The sequence below is a fragment of the Aegilops tauschii genome, chromosome 5 (assembly GCF_002575655.3).
Source record: "Aegilops tauschii subsp. strangulata cultivar AL8/78 chromosome 5, Aet v6.0, whole genome shotgun sequence".
Classification (NCBI taxonomy): Eukaryota; Viridiplantae; Streptophyta; class Magnoliopsida; order Poales; family Poaceae; genus Aegilops; species Aegilops tauschii.
Window position 1 is genome coordinate 230,474,079 of NC_053039.3, and position 5,641 is coordinate 230,479,719.

The window sequence follows — 5,641 nt, forward strand, 5'->3', positions numbered from 1 at the left end:
AAAAGATCATTACCCTCTGCATTTAATTGATCAAATGCTTGAAAAAATATCTAAGCACACACATTTTTGCTTCCTTGATGGATATTCTAGTTTTTCACAAATACATGTTTCTCAACCTGATCAAGAAAAGACCACTTTTAATTGTCCCTTTGGAACCTATGCTTATAGACGTGTGCCTTTTGGTTTATGTAATTCACCTGCTACCTTTCAAAGATGTATGACTGTTATATTCTCTGACTTTTGTGAAAAGATTTTCGAGGTTTTCATGGATGACTTCTCTGTTTATGGGAAGTCTTTTGATGATTGTTTAAGCAATCTTGAGCGAGTTTTGCAGAGACGTGAACAAACAAATCTTCTCTTGAATTGGGAGAAGTGCCACTTTATGGTTATTGAAGGTGTTGTCTTGGGTCATAAAATTTCTGAAAGAGGTATTGAAGTGGACCAAGATAAGGTTGATGCAATTGAGAAAATGCCATATCCTAAAGATATAAAAGGTATTCCTAGTTTCTTAGGTCATGCTAGTTTCTGTAGGAGATTTATCAAAGACTTCTCTAAAATTTCTAGGCCTCTTATTAGTCTTTTGCAAAAGGATATTCCTTTTGTTTTTTATGATGATTGTTTAGAAGCCTTTGAAACTCTCAAGAAAGCCTTAATTTCTGCACCTATTGTTCAACCACCTGATTGGAACTTGCCTTTTGAAATTATGTGTGATGCTAGTGATTATGTTGTTGGTGCTGTTCTAGGACAAAGAGTTGATAAGAAACTGAATGTTATTCATTATGCTAGTAAAACTCTAGACAGTGCTCAAAGAAATTATGCTACTACTGAAAAAGAATTCTTAGCAGTGGTGTTTGCTTGTGACAAATTTAGACCTTATATTGTTGATTCCAAAGTAACTGTTCACACAGACCATGCTGTTATTAAATATCTTATGGAAAAGAAAGATGCTAAACCTAGACTGATTCGATGGGTTCTCTTGTTATAAGAATTTGATTTACATATCATTGATAGAAAAGGAGCTGAGAACCCAGTAGATGATAATTTATCTAGGCTTGAAATTTGCCTGATGACCCATGATACGTCTCCAACGTATCTATAATTTTTTATTGTTCCATGATATTATATTATATGTTTTGGATGTTTAATGGGCTTTATTATGCATTTTTATATTATTTTTGGGACTAACCTACTAACCAAAGGCCCAGTGCAAATTGTTGTTTTTTTGCCTATTTCAGTGTTTCGCAGAAAAGGAATATCAAACAGAATCCAAACGGAATGAAACCTTCGGGAGAGTTATTTTTGGAACAAACGCAATCCAGGAGACTTGCAGTGGACGTCAAGGAAGCAACGAGGCAGCCACGAGATAGGGAGGCGCGCCCCCCACCCTCGTGGGCCCCTCGTGGCTCCGCCGACCTACTTCTTTCGCCTATATATACTCATATACCCTGAAAACATCCGAGAGCACCACGAAACCCTATTTACACCGCCGCAACCTTCTGTACCCGTGAGATCCCATCTTGGGGCCTTTTCCGGCGCTCCGCCGGAGGGGGAATCGATCAGAGAGGGCTTCTACATCAACACCATAGCCTCTCTGATGATGTGTGAGTAGTTTACCACAGACCTTCGGGTCCATAGTTATTAGCTAGATGGCTTCTTCTCTCTCTTTGGATCTCAATACAAAGTTCTCCTCGATTCTCTTGGAGATCTATTCGATGTAATTCTTTTTGCGGTGTGTTTGTCGAGATCTGATGAATTGTGGGTTTATGATCAAGATTATCTATGAACAATATTTGGTTCTTCTCTGAATTCTTATATATATGGTTTGATATCTTTGCAAGTCTCTTCGAATTATCAGTTTGGTTTGGCCTACTAGATTGATCTTTCTTGCAATGGGAGAAGTGCTTAGCTTTGGGTTCAATCTTGCGGTGTCCTTTCCCAGTGACAGCAGGGGCAGCAAGGCACGTATTGTATTGTTTCCATCGAGGATAAAAAGATGGGGTTTATATCATATTGCTTGAGTTTATCCCTCTACATCATGTCATCTTTCCTAATGTGTTACTCTGTTCTTATGAACTTAATACTCTAGATGCATGCTCGATAGCGGTCGATGTGTGGAGTAATAGTAGTAGATGCAGAATCGTTTCGGTCTACTTGTCGCGGACGTGATGCCTATATACATGATCATGCCTAGATATTCTCATAACTATGCGCTTTTCTATCAATTGCTCGACAGTAATTTGTTCACCCACCGTAGATTATGCTATCTTGAGAGAAGCCACTAGTGAAACCTATGGCCCCCGGGTCTATTTTCCATCATATAAGTTTCCGATCTATTTTATTTTGCAATCTTTACTTTCCAATCTATATCATAAAAATACCAAAAATATTTATCTTATTATCTCTATCAGATCTCACTTTTGCAAGTGGTCGTGAAGGGATTGACAACCCCTTTATCGCGTTGGTTGCAAGGTTCTTATTTGTTTGTGCAGGTACAAGGCGACTTGCGTGTAACCTCCTACTGGATTGATACCTTGGTTCTCAAAAACTGAGGGAAATACTTACGCTACTTTGCTGCATCACCCTTTCCTCTTCAAGGGAAAACCAACGCATGCTCAAGAGGTAGCAAGAAGGATTTCTGGCGTCGTTGCCGGGGAGGCTTACGCCAAGTCAAGTCAAGATTTGATCTCCTGGCAACTAGCCATTTCTGGCACCGTTGCCGGGGAGATCTACGCACAAGTCAAGACATACCAAGTAGCCATCACAAACTCTTATCCCTTGCATTACATTATTTGCCATTTGCCTCTCGTTTTCCTCTCCCCCACTTCACCTTTGCCGTTTTATTCGCCCTCTTTTTCTAGTCATCTCTTTTCGCTTGCTTCTTGTGTGCTTGTGTGTTAGATTGTTTGTCACAATGGCTCAAGACAATACTAAATTGTGTGACTTTTCCAATACCAACAACAATGATTTTCTTAGCACTCCGATTGCTCCTATTACCGATGCTGAATCTTGTGAAATTAATGCTGCTTTGCTGAATCTTGTTATGAAAGATCAATTCTCTGGCCTTCCTAGTGAAGATGCTGCTACCCATCTAAACAACTTTGTTGAATTGTGTGATATGCAAAAGAAGAAAGACGTGGATAATGATATTGTTAAATTGAAGCTATTTCCGTTTTCGCTTAGAGATCGTGCTAAAATTTGGTTTTCGTCTTTGCCTAAAAATAGTATTGATTCATGGAATAAGTGCAAAGATGCTTTTATCTCTAAGTACTTTCCTCCCGCTAAGATCATCTCTCTTAGAAACGATATTATGAATTTTAAGCAACTTGATCATGAACATGTTGCACAAGCTTGGGAGAGGATGAAATTAATGATACATAATTGCCCTACACATGGTTTGAATTTATGGATGATTATACAAAAAAATTATGCTGGATTGAATTTTGCTTCTAGAAATCTTTTGGATTCGGCCGCAGGAGGCACTTTTATGGAAATCACTTTAGGAGAAGCTACTAAACTCCTAGATAATATTATGGTTAATTATTCTCATTGGCACACCGAAAGATCTACTAGTAAAAAGGTTCACACGATAGAAGAGATTAATGTCCTGAGTGGAAAGATGGATCAACTTATGAAGTTGTTTGCTAATAACAGTGTTTCTTCCGATCCTAATGATATGCCTTTGTCTACTTTGATTGAGAATAATAATGAAACGATGGATGTGAATTTTGTTGGTAGGAACAATTTTGGTAACAACGCGTATAGAGAAAACTTTAATCCTAGGCCGTTTCCTAGTAATTCCTCTAATAATTATGGTAATTCCTACTACAACTCTTATGGAAATTTTAATAATATTCCCTCTGATTTGGAGACTAGTGTTAAAGAATTTATGATTTCGCAAAAGAATTTCAATGCTTTGCTTGAAGAAAAATTGCCTAAGATTGATGAGTTGGCTAGGAACGTGGATAGAATTTCTCTTGATGTTGATCCTTTGAAACTTATATCTATTCCACCTAAGCATGATATTAATGAGTCTCTCAAAGCTATGAGAATTTCCATTGATGATTGCAAAGAAAGAACCGCTAGGATGCGTGCTAAAAAAGATTGCTTTATGAAAGCGTGTTCTTCTAGTTTTCATGATAATAAGGATGAAGATCTAAAAGTGATTGATGTGTCTCCTATTAAATATTTATTTTGCAATATGAATCTTGATAATTATGGGACTGGAGATGAGTTAACTTTAGTTAAAAGGCGTCCCAATAATTCAGAGTTTTTAGATCTTGATGCAAAAATTGGTAAAAGTGGGATTGAAGAGGTCAAATTTTTTACATAGCAATGAACCCACTATTTTGGATTTCAAGGAATTTAATTATAATAATTGTTCTTTAATAGATTGTATTTCCTTGTTGCAATTCATGTTAAATTCTCCTCATGCTTATAGTCAAAATAAAGCTTTTACCAAACATATCGTTGATGCTTTAATGCAATCTTATGAAGAAAAACTTGAATTAGAAGTTTCTATCCCTAGAAAACTTTATGATGAGTGGGAACCTACTATTAAAATTAATATTAAAGATCATGAATGCTATACTTTGTGTGATTTGGGTGCTAGTGTTTCCGCGATTCCAAAAACTTTGTGTGATGTGTTAGGTTTCCGTGAATTTGATGGTTGTTCTTTAAACTTGCATATTGCGGGTTCCACCATTAAGAAACCTATGGGAAGGATTAATGATGTTATTATTGTTGAAAATAGGAATTATGTTCCCATAGATTTCATTGTTCTTGATATAGATTGCAATCCTACATGTCCTATTATTCTTGGTAGACCTTTCCTTAGAACGATTGGTGCAATTATTGATATGAAAGAAGGAACTATTAGATTCCAATTTCTGTTAAGGAAAGGCATGGAACACTTTCCTAGAAAGAAAATTAAATTACCTTATCAATCTATCATGAGAGCCACTTATGGATTGCATACCAAATATGACAATACCTAGATCTATTCTTGCCTTTATGTCTAGCTAGGGGCGTTAAACGATAGCGCTTGTTAGGAGGAAACCCAATTTTATTTTTGTTTCTTGCTTTTTGTTTCTGTTTAGTAATAAATAATTCATCTAACCTCTGGTTAGATGTGGTTTTATGTTTTAATTAGTGTTTGTGCCAAGTAAAACCTATAGGATCTTCTTGGGTGATAATTATTTGATCTTGCTGAAAAGACAGAAACTTTCTGCTCACGAAAACAATTGTTAAAAATTACCAGAAAGTGCTAAAATACTGATTCCAATTGCCGTAGATCAATAATCAAATTATCTAGGTCTTCCTATTTTGGTAGAGTTTTCTGAGTTACAGAAGTTTGCGTTTGATGCAGATTACTACAGACTGTTCTGTTTTTGACAGATTCTGTTTTTCGCGTGTTGTTTGCTTATTTTAATGAATCTATGGCTAGTATCGGGGGGTATGAACCATAGAGAAGTTGGAATACAGTAGGTTTAACACCAATATAAATAAATAATGAGTTCATTACAGTACCCTAAAGTGGAGATTTGTTTTCTTATACTAACGGAGCTGATGAGATTTTCTGTTGAGTTTTGTGTTGTGAAGTTTTCAAGTTTTTGGGTAAAGATTTGATGGATTATGGAAAAAG